Here is an 18,054-nt window from a genome sequence, read left to right as displayed (position 1 = left end):
GGTGGAACACAAGCAGCTTTTCTCCCACATTGTACCCAATGGGCGCTTCCCCTAATGAACATGTTCTATAAGAATGGTTTCCCTCGTGGAGCGAACTGCCTCAACCAAGGCAGGCTATGGCGAGGACTGTAAACATGTCCTCTCCCCAAACACGCAGTTTTACCCGAAGAACTCTGCTTTAGTTGCAGGTGGAACACAAGCAGCTTTTCTCCCACAGTGTACCCAATTGTCCTTTGCCCGAAAGAAATTCTATACGCAAGGTGTGCCGCGTGGAGTGAAAGGCCTAAACCACCGCAGGCTGAAGTGAGGACTGCAAGCACTTCCTCTCCCAAAACACGCAGTTTTACCCGAAGAACTCTGCTTTAGTTGCAGGTGGAACACAAGCAGCATTTCTCCCACTGTGTACTCTTTGCGCTCTACCTCGAATGAACTTCTATATGCAGGGTTTCCCATGTGGAGCGAACTGTCTCAACCAAGGCAAGCAGGAGGGAGGACTGTAAGCATTTCCTCGCCCAAAACACGCAGTTTTATCGGAAGAACTCTGCTTTAGGTGCAGGTGGAACACAAGCAGCTTTTCTCCCACAGTGTACACAACGGGCACTTCCCCGAATGAACTTGTTCTATAAGAATGGTTACCCGCGTGGAGCGAACTGCCTCAACCATGGCAGGCAGTAGATAGGACTCTAAGCATTTCGTCTCCCAAAACACGCAGTTTTATCGGAAGAGCTCTGCTTTAGTTGCAGGTGGAACACAAGCAGCTTTCCTCCCACAGTGTACACAACGGGCACTTCCCCTACTGAACTTGTTGTATAAGAATGTTTACCCGCGTGGAGCGAACTGCCTCAACCACGGCAGGCTGTAGCGAGGACTGTAAGCATGTCCTCTCCCAAAACACGCAGTTTTACCTGAAGAACCCTGCTTTAGTTGCAGGTGGAACACAAGCAGCTTTTCTCCCACAGTGTACCCAAAGGGCCTTTGCCCGAAAGAGTTTCCTCTCCCAAAACACGCAGTTTTACCTGAAGAACTCTGCTTTAGTTGCAGGTGGAACACAAGCAGCAATTCTCCCACTGTGTACTTTTTGCGCTCTACCTCGAATGAACTTCCATATGCAGGGTTTCCCATGTGGAGCGAACTGTCTCAACCAAGGCATGCAGGAGGGAGGAGTGTAAGCATTTCCTCTCCCACAACACGAGGTTTTACCCTAAGAACTCTGCTTTAATTGCAGGTGGAACACAAGCAGCTTTTCTCCCGCTGTGTTCCCAATTGGTCTTTGCCCGAAAGGGTTTCCTCTCCAAAAACATGCAGTTTTACCCGAAGAACTCTGCTTTAGTTGCAGGTGGAACACAAGCAGCTTTTCTCCCACAGTGTACACAACGGGCACTTCCCCTAATGAACTTGTTCTATATGAATGTTTTCCCACGTGGAGCGAACTGTCTCAACCAAGGCAGGCTGTAGGGAGGCCTGTAAGCATTTCCTCTCCCAAAACACGCAGTCTTAACGGAAGAACTCTGCTTTAGTTGCAGGTGGAACACAAGCAGCTTTTCTCCCACTGTGTACTCTTTGGTCTCTTCCACGAATGAAATTCTATATGCCGGGCTTCCCACGTGGAGCGAACTGCCTCAACGAAGGCAGGCTATGGCGAGGACTCTAAACATGTCCTCTCCCCAAACACGCAGTTTTACCCGAAGAACTCTGCTTTAGTTGCAGGTGGAACACAAGCAGCTTTTCTCCCACACTGTACCCAATGGGCCTTTGCCCGAAAGAGTTTCCTCTCCGAAATCACGCAGTTTTACCTGAAGAACTCTGCTATAGTTGCAGGTGGAACACAAGCAGCATTTCTCCCACTGTGTACTCTTTGTGCTCTACCTCTAATGAACTTCCATATGCAGGGTTTCCCATGTGGAGAGAACTGTCTCAACCAAGGCAGGCAGGAGGGAGGACTGTAAGCATTTCCTCTCCCAAAACACGCAGTTTTACCCGAAGAACTCTGCTTTAGTTGCAGGTGGAACAGAAGCTGCTTTTCTCCCACAGTGTACACAATGGGCACTTCCCCTAATGAACTTGTTCTATAAGAATGGTTTCCCACGTGGAGCGAACTGCCTCAACCATGGCAGTCTCTAGTAAGGAGTGTAAGCATTTCCTCTCCCAAAACACGCAGTTTTATCGGAAGAGATCTGCTTTAGTTGCAGGTGGAACAGAAGCAGCTTTTCTACCACTGTGTACTCTTAAGGCTCTTCCTCAAATGAACTTCTATATGCAGGGTTTCCCACGTGGAGCGAACTGCTAAACCACGGCAGGCTGTAGCGAGGACTGTAAGCATGTCCTCTCCCAAAACACGCAGTTTTACCCGAAGAACTCTGCTTTAGTTGCAGGTGGAACACAAGCAGCTTTTCTCCCACATTGTACCCAATGGGCGCTTCCCCTAATGAACATGTTCTATAAGAATGGTTTCCCTCGTGGAGCGAACTGCCTCAACCAAGGCAGGCTATGGCGAGGACTGTAAACATGTCCTCTCCCCAAACACGCAGTTTTACCCGAAGAACTCTGCTTTAGTTGCAGGTGGAACACAAGCAGCTTTTCTCCCACAGTGTACCCAATTGTCCTTTGCCCGAAAGAAATTCTATACGCAAGGTGTGCCGCGTGGAGTGAAAGGCCTAAACCACCGCAGGCTGAAGTGAGGACTGCAAGCACTTCCTCTCCCAAAACACGCAGTTTTACCCGAAGAACTCTGCTTTAGTTGCAGGTGGAACACAAGCAGCATTTCTCCCACTGTGTACTCTTTGCGCTCTACCTCGAATGAACTTCTATATGCAGGGTTTCCCATGTGGAGCGCACTGTCTCAACCAAGGCAAGCAGGAGGGAGGACTGTAAGCATTTCCTCGCCCAAAACACGCAGTTTTATCGGAAGAACTCTGCTTTAGGTGCAGGTGGAACACAAGCAGCTTTTCTCCCACAGTGTACACAACGGGCACTTCCCCGAATGAACTTGTTCTATAAGAATGGTTACCCGCGTGGAGCGAACTGCCTCAACCATGGCAGGCAGTAGATAGGACTCTAAGCATTTCGTCTCCCAAAACACGCAGTTTTATCGGAAGAGCTCTGCTTTAGTTGCAGGTGGAACACAAGCAGCTTTCCTCCCACAGTGTACACAACGGGCACTTCCCCTACTGAACTTGTTGTATAAGAATGTTTACCCGCGTGGAGCGAACTGCCTCAACCACGGCAGGCTGTAGCGAGGACTGTAAGCATGTCCTCTCCCAAAACACGCAGTTTTACCTGAAGAACTCTGCTTTAGTTGCAGGTGGAACACAAGCAGCTTTTCTCCCACAGTGTACCCAAAGGGCCTTTGCCCGAAAGAGTTTCCTCTCCCAAAACACGCAGTTTTACCTGAAGAACTCTGCTTTAGTTGCAGGTGGAACACAAGCAGCAATTCTCCCACTGTGTACTTTTTGCGCTCTACCTCGAATGAACTTCCATATGCAGGGTTTCCCATGTGGAGCGAACTGTCTCAACCAAGGCATGCAGGAGGGAGGAGTGTAAGCATTTCCTCTCCCACAACACGAGGTTTTACCCTAAGAACTCTGCTTTAATTGCAGGTGGAACACAAGCAGCTTTTCTCCCGCTGTGTTCCCAATTGGTCTTTGCCCGAAAGGGTTTCCTCTCCAAAAACATGCAGTTTTACCCGAAGAACTCTGCTTTAGTTGCAGGTGGAACACAAGCAGCTTTTCTCCCACAGTGTACACAACGGGCACTTCCCCTAATGAACTTGTTCTATATGAATGTTTTCCCACGTGGAGCGAACTGTCTCAACCAAGGCAGGCTGTAGGGAAGCCTGTAAGCATTTCCTCTCCCAAAACACGCAGTCTTAACGGAAGAACTCTGCTTTAGTTGCAGGTGGAACACAAGCAGCTTTTCTCCCACTGTGTACTCTTTGGTCTCTTCCACGAATGAAATTCTATATGCCGGGCTTCCCACGTGGAGCGAACTGCCTCAACGAAGGCAGGCTATGGCGAGGACTCTAAACATGTCCTCTCCCCAAACACGCAGTTTTACCCGAAGAACTCTGCTTTAGTTGCAGGTGGAACACAAGCAGCTTTTCTCCCACAGTGTACCCAAAGGGCCTTTGCCCGAAAGAGTTTCCTCTCAGAAATCACGCAGTTTTACCTGAAGAACTCTGCTATAGTTGCAGGTGGAACACAAGCAGCATTTCTCCCACTGTGTACTCTTTGTGCTCTACCTCTAATGAACTTCCATATGCAGGGTTTCCCATGTGGAGAGAACTGTCTCAACCAAGGCAGGCAGGAGGGAGGACTGTAAGCATTTCCTCTCCCAAAACACGCAGTTTTACCCGAAGAACTCTGCTTTAGTTGCAGGTGGAACAGAAGCTGCTTTTCTCCCACAGTGTACACAATGGGCACTTCCCCTAATGAACTTGTTCTATAAGAATGGTTTCCCACGTGGAGCAAACTGCCTCAACCATGGCAGTCTCTAGTAAGGAGTGTAAGCATTTCCTCTCCCAAAACACGCAGTTTTATCGGAAGAGATCTGCTTTAGTTGCAGGTGGAACAGAAGCAGCTTTTCTACCACTGTGTACTCTTTGGGCTCTTCCACAAATGAACTTCTATATGCAGGGTTTCCCACGTGGAGTGAACTGCTAAACCACGGCAGGCTGTAGCGAGGACTGTAAGCATGTCCTCTCCCAAAACACGCAGTTTTACCTGAAGAACTCTGCTTTAGTTGCATGTGGAACACAAGCAGCATTTCTCCCACTGTGTACTCTTTGCGCTCTACCTCGAATGAACTTCCATATGCAGGGTTTCCCATGTGGAGCGAACTGTCTCAACCAAGGCAGGCAGGAGGGAGGAGTGTAAGCATTTCCTCTCCCACAACACGAAGTTTTACCCTAAGAACTCTGCTTTAATTGCAGGTGGAACACAAGCAGCTTTTCTCCCGCTGTGTTCCCAATTGGTCTTTGCCCGAAAGGGTTTCCTCTCCCAAAACATGCAGTTTTACCCGAAGAACTCTGCTTTAGTTGCAGGTGGAACACAAGCAGCTTTTCTCCCACAGTGTACACAACGGGCACTTCCCCTAATGAACTTGTTCTATAAGAATGTTTTCCCACGTGGAGCGAACTGTCTCAACCAAGGCAGGCTGTAGGGAGGCCTGTAAGCATTTCCTCTCCCAAAACACGCAGTTTTACCCGAAGAACTCTGCTTTAGTTGCAGGTGGTACCCAAGCAGCTTTTCTCCCACAGTGTACACAACGGGCACTTCCCCGAATGAACTTGTTCTATAAGAATGGTTACCCGCGTGGAGCGAACTGCCTCAACCATGGCAGGCAGGAGGGAGGACTGTAAGCATTTCCTCTCCCAAACACGCAGTTTTAACGGAAGAACTCTGCTTTAGTTGCAGGTGGAACACAAGCAGCTTTTCTCCCACAGTGTACACAATGCGCACTTCCCCTAATGAACTTGTTGTATAAGAATGGTTACCAGCGTGGAGCGAACTGCCTCAGCCTTGGCAGTCTTTAGTAAGGACTATAAGCATTTCCTCTCCCAGAACACGCAGTTTTATCGGAAGAGCTCTGCTTTACTTGTAGGTGGAAGATAAGCAGCTTTTCTCCCACTGTGTACTCTTTGGGCTCTTCCACAAATGAACTTCTATATGCAGGGTTTCCCACGTGGAACGAACTGCCTCAACCACGGCAGGGTGTAGCGAGGACGATAAGCATGTCCTCTCCCAAAACACGCAGTTTTACCCGATGAACTCTGCTTTAGTTGCAGGGGCAACACACGCAGCATTTCCCCACGGTGTACTCTTTGGTCTCTTCCACGAAGAAAAGTCTATATGCAGTGTTTACCAGGTGGAGCGAACTGCCTCAACCACGGCAGGCTGTAGCAAGGACTGTAAGCATGTCCTCTGCCAAAACACGCAGTTTTACCCGAAGAACTCTGCTTTAGTTGCAGGTGGAACACAAGCAGCATTTCTCCCACTGTGTTCTCTTTGGGCTCTTCCACAATTGAATTTCTATATGCAGAGTTTCCCACGTGGAGCGAACTGCCTCAACCAAGGCAGGCAGGAGGGAGGACTGTAAGCATTTCCTCTACCAAAACACGCAGTTTTATCGGAAGAGCTCTGCTTTAGTTGCAGGTGGAACACAAGCAGCTTTTCTCCCACTGTGTACTCTTTGGTCTCTTCCACGAATGAAATTCTATATGCCGGGCTTCCCACGTGGAGCGAACTGCCTCAACCAAGGCAGTCTACGGCGAGGACTGTAAACATGTCCTCTCCCCAAACACGCAGTTTTACCCGAAGAACTCTGGTTTAGTTGCAGGTGGAACACTAGCAGCTTTTCTCCCACAGTGTACACAACGGGTACTTCCCCTAATGAACTTGTTCTGTAAGAATGTTTACCCGCGTGGAGCGAACTGCCTCAACCATGGCAGGCAGTAGGGAGGACTGTAAGCATTTCCTCTCCCAAAACACGCAGTTTTGGTGGAACAACTCTGCTTTATTTGCAGGTGGAACACAAGCAGCTTTTCTCCCACAGTGTACACAATGGGCACTTCCGATAATGAACTTGTTCGATAAGAATGTTTACCCGCGTGGAGCGAACTGCCTCAACCATGGCAGTCTCTAGTAAGGACTGTAAGCATTTCGTCTCCCAATACACGCAGTTTTATCGGAAGAGCTCTGCTCTAGTTGCAGGAGGAACAGAAGCAGCTTTTCTCCCACTGTGTAATATTTGGTCTCTTCCACAAATGAACTATTATATGCAGGGTTTCCCACGTTGAGCGAACTGCCTCAAACACGGCAGGCTGTAGAGAGGACTGTAAGCATGTCCTCTCCCAAAACACGCAGTTTTACCTGAAGAACTCTGCTTTAGTTGCAGGTGGAACACAAGCAGCTTTTCTCCCACACTGTACCCAATGGGCCTTTGCCCGAAAGAGTTTCCTCTCCGAAAACCCGCAGTTTTACCTGAAGAACTCTGCTATAGTTGCAGGTGGAACACAAGCAGCATTTCTCCCACTGTGTACTCTTTGTGCTCTACCTCTAATGAACTTCCATATGCAGGGTTTCCCATGTGGAGAGAACTGTCTCAACCAAGGCAGGCAGGAGGGAGGAGTGTAAGCATTTCCTCTCCCACAACACGAAGTTTTACCCTAAGAACTCTGCTTTAGTTGCAGGTGGAACACAAGCAGCTTTTCTCCCACAGTGTACACAACGGGCACTTCCCCGAATGAACTTGTTCTATAAGAATGGTTACCCGCGTGGAGCGAACTGTCTCAACCAAGGCAGGCTGTAGGGAGGCCTGTAAGCATTTCCTCTCCCAAAACACGCAGTTTCATCGGAAGAACTCTGCTTTAGGTGCAGGTGGAACACAAGCAGCTTTTCTCCCACAGTGTACACAACGGGCCCTTCCCCGAATGAACTTGTTCTATAAGAATGGTTACCCGCGTGGAGCGAACTGCCTCAACCATGGCAGGCAGGAGGGAGGACTGTAAGCATTTCCTCTCCCAAAACACCCAGTTTTAACGGAAGAACTCTGCTTTAGTTGCAGGTGGAACACAAGCAGCTTTTCTCCCACAGTGTAAGCAAAGGGCCTTTACCCGAAAGAGTTTCCTCTCCCAAACCACGCAGTTTTAATGGAAGAACTCTGCTTTAGTTGCAGGTGGAACACAAGAAGCATTTCTCCCACTATGAACTCTTTCGGCTCTTCCATGAATGAACTTCTATAAGCAGGGTTTCCTACGTGGAGCGAACTGTCTCAACCAAGGCAGGCAGTAGGGAGGCCTGTAAGCATTTCCTCTCCCAAAACAAGCAGTTTTACCCGAAGAACTCTGCTTTAGTTGCAGGTGGAACACAAGCAGCTTTTCTCCCACACTGTACCCAATGGGCCTTTGCCCGAAAGAGTTTCCTCTCCGAAATCACGCAGTTTTACCTGAAGAACTCTGCTATAGTTGCAGGTGGAACACAAGCAGCATTTCTCCCACTGTGTACTCCTTGTGCTCTACCTCTAATGAACTTCCAAATGCAGGGTTTCCCATGTGGAGAGAACTGTCTCAACCAAGGCAGGCAGGAGGGAGGACTGTAAGCATTTCCTCTCCCAAAACACGCAGTTTTACCCGAAGAACTCTGCTTTAGTTGCAGGTGGAACAGAAGCTGCTTTTCTCCCACAGTGTACACAATGGGCACTTCCCCTAATGAACTTGTTCTATAAGAATGGTTTCCCACGTGGAGCGAACTGCCTCAACCATGGCAGTCTCTAGTAAGGAGTGTAAGCATTTCCTCTCCCAAAACACGCAGTTTTATCGGAAGAGATCTGCTTTAGTTGCAGGTGGAACAGAAGCAGCTTTTCTACCACTGTGTACTCTTAAGGCTCTTCCTCAAATGAACTTCTATATGCAGGGTTTCCCACGTGGAGCGAACTGCTAAACCACGGCAGGCTGTAGCGAGGACTGTAAGCATGTCCTCTCCCAAAACACGCAGTTTTACCCGAAGAACTCTGCTTTAGTTGCAGGTGGAACACAAGCAGCTTTTCTCCCACATTGTACCCAATGGGCGCTTCCCCTAATGAACATGTTCTATAAGAATGGTTTCCCTCGTGGAGCGAACTGCCTCAACCAAGGCAGGCTATGGCGAGGACTGTAAACATGTCCTCTCCCCAAACACGCAGTTTTACCCGAAGAACTCTGCTTTAGTTGCAGGTGGAACACAAGCAGCTTTTCTCCCACAGTGTACCCAAAGGGCCTTTGCCCGAAAGAGTTTCCTCTCAGAAATCACGCAGTTTTACCTGAAGAACTCTGCTATAGTTGCAGGTGGAACACAAGCAGCATTTCTCCCACTGTGTACTCTTTGTGCTCTACCTCTAATGAACTTCCATATGCAGGGTTTCCCACGTGGAGAGAACTGTCTCAACCAAGGCAGGCAGGAGGGAGGACTGTAAGCATTTCCTCTCCCAAAACACGCAGTTTTACCCGAAGAACTCTGCTTTAGTTGCAGGTGGAACAGAAGCTGCTTTTCTCCCACAGTGTACACAATGGGCACTTCCCCTAATGAACTTGTTCTATAAGAATGGTTTCCCACGTGGAGCGAACTGCCTCAACCATGGCAGTCTCTAGTAAGGAGTGTAAGCATTTCCTCTCCCAAAACACGCAGTTTTATCGGAAGAGATCTGCTTTAGTTGCAGGTGGAACAGAAGCAGCTTTTCTACCACTGTGTACTCTTAAGGCTCTTCCTCAAATGAACTTCTATATGCAGGGTTTCCCACGTGGAGCGAACTGCTAAACCACGGCAGGCTGTAGCGAGGACTGTAAGCATGTCCTCTCCCAAAACATGCAGTTTTACCCGAAGAACTCTGCTTTAGTTGCAGGTGGAACACAAGCAGCTTTTCTCCCACAGTGTACACAACGGGCACTTCCCCTAATGAACTTGTTCTATAAGAATGTTTTCCCACGTGGAGCGAACTGTCTCAACCAAGGCAGGCTGTAGGGAGGCCTGTAAGCATTTCCTCTCCCAAAACACGCAGTTTTACCCGAAGAACTCTGCTTTAGTTGCAGGTGGAACACAAGCAGCTTTTCTCCCACAGTGTACACAACGGGCACTTCCCCGAATGAACTTGTTCTATAAGAATGGTTACCCGCGTGGAGCGAACTGCCTCAACCATGGCAGGCAGGAGGGAGGACTGTAAGCATTTCCTCTCCCAAACACGCAGTTTTAACGGAAGAACTCTGCTTTAGTTGCAGGTGGAACACAAGCAGCTTTTCTCCCACAGTGTACACAATGCGCACTTCCCCTAATGAACTTGTTGTATAAGAATGGTTACCAGCGTGGAGCGAACTGCCTCAGCCTTGGCAGTCTTTAGTAAGGACTATAAGCATTTCCTCTCCCAGAACGCGCAGTTTTATCGGAAGAGCTCTGCTTTACTTGTAGGTGGAAGATAAGCAGCTTTTCTCCCACTGTGTACTCTTTGGGCTCTTCCACAAATGAACTTCTATATGCAGGGTTTCCCACGTGGAACGAACTGCCTCAACCACGGCAGGGTGTAGCGAGGACGATAAGCATGTCCTCTCCCAAAACACGCAGTTTTACCCGATGAACTCTGCTTTAGTTGCAGGGGCAACACACGCAGCATTTCCCCACGGTGTACTCTTTGGTCTCTTCCACGAAGAAAAGTCTATATGCAGTGTTTACCAGGTGGAGCGAACTGCCTCAACCACGGCAGGCTGTAGCGAGGACTGTAAGCATGTCCTCTGCCAAAACACGCAGTTTTACCCGAAGAACTCTGCTTTAGTTGCAGGTGGAACACAAGCAGCATTTCTCCCACTGTGTTCTCTTTGGGCTCTTCCACAATTGAATTTCTATATGCAGAGTTTCCCACGTGGAGCGAACTGCCTCAACCAAGGCAGGCAGGAGGGAGGACTGTAAGCATTTCCTCTACCAAAACACGCAGTTTTATCGGAAGAGCTCTGCTTTAGTTGCAGGTGGAACACAAGCAGCTTTTCTCCCACTGTGTACTCTTTGGTCTCTTCCACGAATGAAATTCTATATGCCGGGCTTCCCACGTGGAGCGAACTGCCTCAACCAAGGCAGTCTACGGCGAGGACTGTAAACATGTCCTCTCCCCAAACACGCAGTTTTACCCGAAGAACTCTGGTTTAGTTGCAGGTGGAACACTAGCAGCTTTTCTCCCACAGTGTACACAACGGGTACTTCCCCTAATGAACTTGTTCTGTAAGAATGTTTACCCGCGTGGAGCGAACTGCCTCAACCATGGCAGGCAGTAGGGAGGACTGTAAGCATTTCCTCTCCCAAAACACGCAGTTTTGGCGGAACAACTCTGCTTTATTTGCAGGTGGAACACAAGCAGCTTTTCTCCCACAGTGTACACAATGGGCACTTCCCCTAATGAACTTGTTCAATAAGAATGTTTACCCGCGTGGAGCCAACTGCCTCAACCATGGCAGTCTCTAGTAAGGACTGTAAGCATTTCGTCTCCCAATACACGCAGTTTTATCGGAAGAGCTCTGCTCTAGTTGCAGGAGGAACAGAAGCAGCTTTTCTCCCACTGTGTAATCTTTGGTCTCTTCCACAAATGAACTATTATATGCAGGGTTTCCCACGTTGAGCGAACTGCCTCAAACACGGCAGGCTGTAGAGAGGACTGTAAGCATGTCCTCTCCCAAAACACGCAGTTTTACCTGAAGAACTCTGCTTTAGTTGCAGGTGGAACACAAGCAGCTTTTCTCCCACAGTGTACCCAAAGGGCCTTTGCCCGAAAGAGTTTCCTCTCCCAAAACACGCAGTTTTACCTGAAGAACTCTGCTTTTGTTGCAGGTGGAACACAAGCAGCAATTCTCCCACTGTGTACTCTTTGTGCTCTACCTCTAATGAACTTCCATATGCAGGGTTTCCCATGTGGAGACAACTGTCTCAACCAAGGCAGGCAGGAGGGAGGAGTGTAAGCATTTCCTCTCCCACAACACGAAGTTTTACCCTAAGAACTCTGCTTTAGGTGCAGGTGGAACACAAGCAGCTTTTCTCCCACAGTGTACACAACGGGCACTTCCCCGAATGAACTTGTTCTATAAGAATGGTTACCCGCGTGGAGCGAACTGTCTCAACCAAGGCAGGCTGTAGGGAGGCCTGTAAGCATTTCCTCTCCCAAAACACGCAGTTTTATCGGAAGAACTCTGCTTTAGGTGCAGGTGGAACACAAGCAGCTTTTCTCCCACAGTGTACACAACGGGCCCTTCCCCGAATGAACTTGTTCTATAAGAATGGTTTCCCGCGTGGAGCGAACTGCCTCAACCATGGCAGGCAGGAGGGAGGACTGTAAGCATTTCCTCTCCCAAAACACCCAGTTTTAACGGAAGAACTCTGCTTTAGTTGCAGGTGGAACACAAGCAGCTTTTCTCCCACAGTGTAAGCAAAGGGCCTTTACCCGAAAGAGTTTCCTCTCCCAAACCACGCAGTTTTAATGGAAGAACTCTGCTTTAGTTGCAGGTGGAACACAAGAAGCATTTCTCCCACTATGAACTGTTTCGGCTCTTCCATGAATGAACTTCTATATGCAGGGTTTCCTACGTGGAGCGAACTGTCTCAACCAAGGCAGGCAGTAGGGAGGCCTGTAAGCATTTCCTCTCCCAAAACAAGCAGTTTTACCCGAAGAACTCTGCTTTAGTTGCAGGTGGAACACAAGCAGCTTTTCTCCCACACTGTACCCAATGGGCCTTTGCCCGAAAGAGTTTCCTCTCCGAAATCACGCAGTTTTACCTGAAGAACTCTGCTATAGTTGCAGGTGGAACACAAGCAGCATTTCTCCCACTGTGTACTCCTTGTGCTCTACCTCTAATGAACTTCCATATGCAGGGTTTCCCATGTGGAGAGAACTGTCTCAACCAAGGCAGGCAGGAGGGAGGACTGTAAGCATTTCCTCTCCCAAAACACGCAGTTTTACCCAAAGAACTCTGCTTTAGTTGCAGGTGGAACAGAAGCTGCTTTTCTCCCACAGTGTACACAATGGGCACTTCCCCTAATGAACTTGTTCTATAAGAATGGTTTCCCACTTGGAGCGAACTGCCTCAACCATGGCAGTCTCTAGTAAGGAGTGTAAGCATTTCCTCTCCCAAAACACGCAGTTTTATCGGAAGAGATCTGCTTTAGTTGCAGGTGGAACAGAAGCAGCTTTTCTACCACTGTGTACTCTTAAGGCTCTTCCTCAAATGAACTTCTATATGCAGGGTTTCCCACGTGGAGCGAACTGCTAAACCACGGCAGGCTGTAGCGAGGACTGTAAGCATGTCCTCTCCCAAAACACGCAGTTTTACCCGAAGAACTCTGCTTTAGTTGCAGGTGGAACACAAGCAGCTTTTCTCCCACATTGTACCCAATGGGCGCTTCCCCTAATGAACATGTTCTATAAGAATGGTTTCCCTCGTGGAGCGAACTGCCTCAACCAAGGCAGGCTATGGCGAGGACTGTAAACATGTCCTCTCCCCAAACACGCAGTTTTACCCGAAGAACTCTGCTTTAGTTGCAGGTGGAACACAAGCAGCTTTTCTCCCACAGTGTACCCAATTGTCCTTTGCCCGAAAGAAATTCTATACGCAAGGTGTGCCGCGTGGAGTGAAAGGCCTAAACCACCGCAGGCTGAAGTGAGGACTGTAAGCACTTCCTCTCCCAAAACACGCAGTTTTACCCGAAGAACTCTGCTTTAGTTGCAGGTGGAACACAAGCAGCATTTCTCCCACTGTGTACTCTTTGCGCTCTACCTCGAATGAACTTCTATATGCAGGGTTTCCCATGTGGAGCGAACTGTCTCAACCAAGGCAGGCAGGAGGGAGGACTGTAAGCATTTCCTCGCCCAAAACACGCAGTTTTATCGGACAAACTCTGCTTTAGGTGCAGGTGGAACACAAGCAGCTTTTCTCCCACAGTGTACACAACGGGCACTTCCCCGAATGAACTTGTTCTATAAGAATGGTTACCCGCGTGGAGCGAACTGCCTCAACCATGGCAGGCAGTAGATAGGACTGTAAGCATTTCGTCTCCCAAAACACGCAGTTTTATCGGAAGAGCTCTGCTTTAGTTGCAGGTGGAACACAAGCAGCTTTCCTCCCACAGTGTACACAACGGGCACTTCCCCTACTGAACTTGTTGTATAAGAATGTTTACCCGCGTGGAGCGAACTGCCTCAACCACGGCAGGCTGTAGCGAGGACTGTAAGCATGTCCTCTCCCAAAACACGCAGTTTTACCTGAAGAACTCTGCTTTAGTTGCAGGTGGAACACAAGCAGCTTTTCTCCCACAGTGTACCCAAAGGGCCTTTGCCCGAAAGAGTTTCCTCTCAGAAATCACGCAGTTTTACCTGAAGAACTCTGCTATAGTTGCAGGTGGAACACAAGCAGCATTTCTCCCACTGTGTACTCTTTGTGCTCTACCTCTAATGAACTTCCATATGCAGGGTTTCCCACGTGGAGAGAACTGTCTCAACCAAGGCAGGCAGGAGGGAGGACTGTAAGCATTTCCTCTCCCAAAACACGCAGTTTTACCCGAAGAACTCTGCTTTAGTTGCAGGTGGAACAGAAGCTGCTTTTCTCCCACAGTGTACACAATGGGCACTTCCCCTAATGAACTTGTTCTATAAGAATGGTTTCCCACGTGGAGCGAACTGCCTCAACCATGGCAGTCTCTAGTAAGGAGTGTAAGCATTTCCTCTCCCAAAACACGCAGTTTTATCGGAAGAGATCTGCTTTAGTTGCAGGTGGAACAGAAGCAGCTTTTCTACCACTGTGTACTCTTAAGGCTCTTCCTCAAATGAACTTCTATATGCAGGGTTTCCCACGTGGAGCGAACTGCTAAACCACGGCAGGCTGTAGCGAGGACTGTAAGCATGTCCTCTCCCAAAACATGCAGTTTTACCCGAAGAACTCTGCTTTAGTTGCAGGTGGAACACAAGCAGCTTTTCTCCCACAGTGTACACAACGGGCACTTCCCCTAATGAACTTGTTCTATAAGAATGTTTTCCCACGTGGAGCGAACTGTCTCAACCAAGGCAGGCTGTAGGGAGGCCTGTAAGCATTTCCTCTCCCAAAACACGCAGTTTTACCCGAAGAACTCTGCTTTAGTTGCAGGTGGAACACAAGCAGCTTTTCTCCCACAGTGTACACAACGGGCACTTCCCCGAATGAACTTGTTCTATAAGAATGGTTACCCGCGTGGAGCGAACTGCCTCAACCATGGCAGGCAGGAGGGAGGACTGTAAGCATTTCCTCTCCCAAACACGCAGTTTTAACGGAAGAACTCTGCTTTAGTTGCAGGTGGAACACAAGCAGCTTTTCTCCCACAGTGTACACAATGCGCACTTCCCCTAATGAACTTGTTGTATAAGAATGGTTACCAGCGTGGAGCGAACTGCCTCAGCCTTGGCAGTCTTTAGTAAGGACTATAAGCATTTCCTCTCCCAGAACGCGCAGTTTTATCGGAAGAGCTCTGCTTTACTTGTAGGTGGAAGATAAGCAGCTTTTCTCCCACTGTGTACTCTTTGGGCTCTTCCACAAATGAACTTCTATATGCAGGGTTTCCCACGTGGAACGAACTGCCTCAACCACGGCAGGGTGTAGCGAGGACGATAAGCATGTCCTCTCCCAAAACACGCAGTTTTACCCGATGAACTCTGCTTTAGTTGCAGGGGCAACACACGCAGCATTTCCCCACGGTGTACTCTTTGGTCTCTTCCACGAAGAAAAGTCTATATGCAGTGTTTACCAGGTGGAGCGAACTGCCTCAACCACGGCAGGCTGTAGCGAGGACTGTAAGCATGTCCTCTGCCAAAACACGCAGTTTTACCCGAAGAACTCTGCTTTAGTTGCAGGTGGAACACAAGCAGCATTTCTCCCACTGTGTTCTCTTTGGGCTCTTCCACAATTGAATTTCTATATGCAGAGTTTCCCACGTGGAGCGAACTGCCTCAACCAAGGCAGGCAGGAGGGAGGACTGTAAGCATTTCCTCTACCAAAACACGCAGTTTTATCGGAAGAGCTCTGCTTTAGTTGCAGGTGGAACACAAGCAGCTTTTCTCCCACTGTGTACTCTTTGGTCTCTTCCACGAATGAAATTCTATATGCCGGGCTTCCCACGTGGAGCGAACTGCCTCAACCAAGGCAGTCTACGGCGAGGACTGTAAACATGTCCTCTCCCCAAACACGCAGTTTTACCCGAAGAACTCTGGTTTAGTTGCAGGTGGAACACTAGCAGCTTTTCTCCCACAGTGTACACAACGGGTACTTCCCCTAATGAACTTGTTCTGTAAGAATGTTTACCCGCGTGGAGCGAACTGCCTCAACCATGGCAGGCAGTAGGGAGGACTGTAAGCATTTCCTCTCCCAAAACACGCAGTTTTGGCGGAACAACTCTGCTTTATTTGCAGGTGGAACACAAGCAGCTTTTCTCCCACAGTGTACACAATGGGCACTTCCCCTAATGAACTTGTTCGATAAGAATGTTTACCCGCGTGGAGCCAACTGCCTCAACCATGGCAGTCTCTAGTAAGGACTGTAAGCATTTCGTCTCCCAATACACGCAGTTTTATCGGAAGAGCTCTGCTCTAGTTGCAGGAGGAACAGAAGCAGCTTTTCTCCCACTGTGTAATCTTTGGTCTCTTCCACAAATGAACTATTATATGCAGGGTTTCCCACGTTGAGCGAACTGCCTCAAACACGGCAGGCTGTAGAGAGGACTGTAAGCATGTCCTCTCCCAAAACACGCAGTTTTACCTGAAGAACTCTGCTTTAGTTGCAGGTGGAACACAAGCAGCTTTTCTCCCACAGTGTACCCAAAGGGCCTTTGCCCGAAAGAGTTTCCTCTCCCAAAACACGCAGTTTTACCTGAAGAACTCTGCTTTTGTTGCAGGTGGAACACAAGCAGCAATTCTCCCACTGTGTACTCTTTGTGCTCTACCTCTAATGAACTTCCATATGCAGGGTTTCCCATGTGGAGAGAACTGTCTCAACCAAGGCAGGCAGGAGGGAGGAGTGTAAGCATTTCCTCTCCCACAACACGAAGTTTTACCCTAAGAACTCTGCTTTAGTTGCAGGTGGAACACAAGCAGCTTTTCTCCCACAGTGTACACAACGGGCACTTCCCCGAATGAACTTGTTCTATAAGAATGGTTACCCGCGTGGAGTGAACTGTCTCAACCAAGGCAGGCTGTAGGGAGGCCTGTAAGCATTTCCTCTCCCAAAACACGCAGTTTTATCGGAAGAACTCTGCTTTAGGTGCAGGTGGAACACAAGCAGCTTTTCTCCCACAGTGTACACAACGGGCCCTTCCCCGAATGAACTTGTTCTATAAGAATGGTTTCCCGCGTGGAGCGAACTGCCTCAACCATGGCAGGCAGGAGGGAGGACTGTAAGCATTTCCTCTCCCAAAACACCCAGTTTTAACGGAAGAACTCTGCTTTAGTTGCAGGTGGAACACAAGCAGCTTTTCTCCCACAGTGTAAGCAAAGGGCCTTTACCCGAAAGAGTTTCCTCTCCCAAACCACGCAGTTTTAATGGAAGAACTCTGCTTTAGTTGCAGGTGGAACACAAGAAGCATTTCTCCCACTATGAACTGTTTCGGCTCTTCCATGAATGAACTTCTATATGCAGGGTTTCCTACGTGGAGCGAACTGTCTCAACCAAGGCAGGCAGTAGGGAGGCCTGTAAGCATTTCCTCTCCCAAAACAAGCAGTTTTACCCGAAGAACTCTGCTTTAGTTGCAGGTGGAACACAAGCAGCTTTTCTCCCACACTGTACCCAATGGGCCTTTGCCCGAAAGAGTTTCCTCTCCGAAATCACGCAGTTTTACCTGAAGAACTCTGCTATAGTTGCAGGTGGAACACAAGCAGCATTTCTCCCACTGTGTACTCCTTGTGCTCTACCTCTAATGAACTTCCATATGCAGGGTTTCCCATGTGGAGAGAACTGTCTCAACCAAGGCAGGCAGGAGGGAGGACTGTAAGCATTTCCTCTCCCAAAACACGCAGTTTTACCCGAAGAACTCTGCTTTAGTTGCAGGTGGAACAGAAGCTGCTTTTCTCCCACAGTGTACACAATGGGCACTTCCCCTAATGAACTTGTTCTATAAGAATGGTTTCCCACGTGGAGCGAACTGCCTCAACCATGGCAGTCTCTAGTAAGGAGTGTAAGCATTTCCTCTCCCAAAACACGCAGTTTTATCGGAAGAGATCTGCTTTAGTTGCAGGTGGAACAGAAGCAGCTTTTCTACCACTGTGTACTCTTAAGGCTCTTCCTCAAATGAACTTCTATATGCAGGGTTTCCCACGTGGAGCGAACTGCTAAACCACGGCAGGCTGTAGCGAGGACTGTAAGCATGTCCTCTCCCAAAACACGCAGTTTTACCCGAAGAACTCTGCTTTAGTTGCAGGTGGAACACAAGCAGCTTTTCTCCCACATTGTACCCAATGGGCGCTTCCCCTAATGAACATGTTCTATAAGAATGGTTTCCCTCGTGGAGCGAACTGCCTCAACCAAGGCAGGCTATGGCGAGG

This window comes from Hyperoodon ampullatus (genome assembly GCF_949752795.1).
Source record: "Hyperoodon ampullatus genome assembly, contig: scaffold_107, whole genome shotgun sequence".
Taxonomy (NCBI): Eukaryota; Metazoa; Chordata; class Mammalia; order Artiodactyla; family Ziphiidae; genus Hyperoodon; species Hyperoodon ampullatus.
The sequence above is the reverse complement of the archived record's forward strand: the minus strand, read 5'-3'. Positions refer to the sequence as shown.